Below are 2,011 nucleotides of genomic sequence, written 5' to 3'. Positions count from 1 at the left end.
GAGTAATAGTCCATTGTATATATGTACCACATCTTCTTTATCCATTTGTATGTCGATGGGCATTTAGGTTGCTTCCATGACCTGGCTACTGTAAATAGTGCTGCAATGAACACTGGGGTAGTGTAGTGGGATTAGCAAGCCCAGTAGTGGGATTGCTGGATCATACGGTATTCCATTTTTAGTTCTTTAAGGAACCTCCATACCGTTCTCCATAGTGGCTCTATCAATTTACATTCCCACCAACAGTGCAAGAGGGTTCCCTTTTCTCCACACGCTCTCCAGCATTTGTTGTTTGTAGATTTTCTGATGATGCCCATTTTAACTGGTGTGAGGTGATACCTCATTGTAGTTTTGATTTGCATTTCTCTAATAATTAGTGATGTTGAGCAGCTTTTCATGTGCTTCAATCCTTTGTCCGATGATTCATTTGAAAATATTTTCTCCCATTCTGAGGGTTGTCTTTTCATCTTGTTTATGGTTTCCTTGCTGTGCAAAAGCTTTTAAGTTTCATTAGGTCCCATTTTTTTATTTTTATTTCCATTACTCTACGAGGTGGATCAAAAAAATATCTTGCTGTGATGTATGTCAAAGAGTGTTCTTCCTATGTTTTCATCTAAGAGTTTTATAGTGCCTGGTCTTACATTTAGGTCTCTAATCCATTTTGAGTTTATTTTTGGGGATGATGTTAGGGAGTGTTCTAATTTCATTCTTTTACATGTAGCTGTCCAGTTTTCCCAGCACCAAAAGACAGAAGAGACTGTCTTTTCTCCATTGTGTATCCTTGACTCCTTTGTCATAGATTAGTTGACCATAGGTGTGTGGGTTTATCTTTGGGCTTTCTATCCTTCCATTGATCTATACTTCTGTTTTTGTGCCAGTACCATTTTGTCTTGATTACTGTAGCTTTGTAGTATAGTCTGAAGTCAAGGAGTCTGATTCCTCCAGCTCCGTTTTTTTCCCTCAAGACTACTTTAGCTATTCGGGGTCTTTTGTGTCTCCGTACAAATTTTAAGATTTTTGTTCTAGTTTTGTAAAAAATGCCATTGGTAATTTGATAGGGATTGCATTGAATCTGTAGATTGCTTTGGGTAGTATAGTCATTTTCAGAATATTGACTCTTCCAATCCAGGAACATGGTATATCTGTCCATCTGTTGGTATCATCTTTAATTTCTTTCATCAGTGTCTTATAGTTTTCTGCATATAATTGATTTCTAATCTCATAGCGTTGTGGTCAGAAAAGATGCTTGATATGATTTCAATTTTCTTAAATTTACTGAGTCTTGATTTGTGACCCAAGATATGATCTATCCTGGAGAATGTTCCATGCACACTTGAGAAGAAAGTGTAATCTGCTGTTTTGGGGTGGAATGTCCTATAAATATCAATTAAATCTATCTGGTCTCTTGTCTCATTTAAAGCTTGTGTTTCCTTGTTAATTTTCTGTTTGGATGATCTTTCCATTCGTGTAAGTGAGGTGTTAAAGTCCCCACTATTATTGTGTTACTGTCAATTTATTCCTGGTTGTAAGTTCTTCCCTTTCATCCCTTTAAGTTTATCATGCCACTCCCTTCTGGCTTGTAGAGTTTCTGCTGAGAAATTTATTATGTTGAGGTAGGTTCCCTCTATGCCCACCTTGTGGAGAGTTTTCATCATAAATGGGTGTTGAATTTTGTCAAAACCTTTTTCTGCATCTATTGTGTTGATTATATGGTTTTTATTCTTCAATTTGTTAATATGGTGTATCACATTGATATATTGTGATCATATATTGTGATCACATATATATCACATTAGCATATAGTTGCTTATAGTAATCTCTCATGATCCTTTGTATTTCTGTTGTAACTTCTCCTTTTTCATTTCTATTTTTATTGATTTGAGTCCTCTCCGTCTTTTTCTTGATGAGTCTGGCTAATGGTTTATCAATTTTGTTTATCTTCTCAAAGAACCAACTTTTAGTTTTATTGATCTTTGCTATTGTTTTCTTTGTTTCTATTTCATTTATTTCT

This window comes from Physeter macrocephalus, chromosome 4 (assembly GCF_002837175.3).
Source record: "Physeter macrocephalus isolate SW-GA chromosome 4, ASM283717v5, whole genome shotgun sequence".
NCBI classification, from domain to species: domain Eukaryota; kingdom Metazoa; phylum Chordata; class Mammalia; order Artiodactyla; family Physeteridae; genus Physeter; species Physeter macrocephalus.
The sequence above is the reverse complement of the archived record's forward strand: the minus strand, read 5'-3'. Positions refer to the sequence as shown.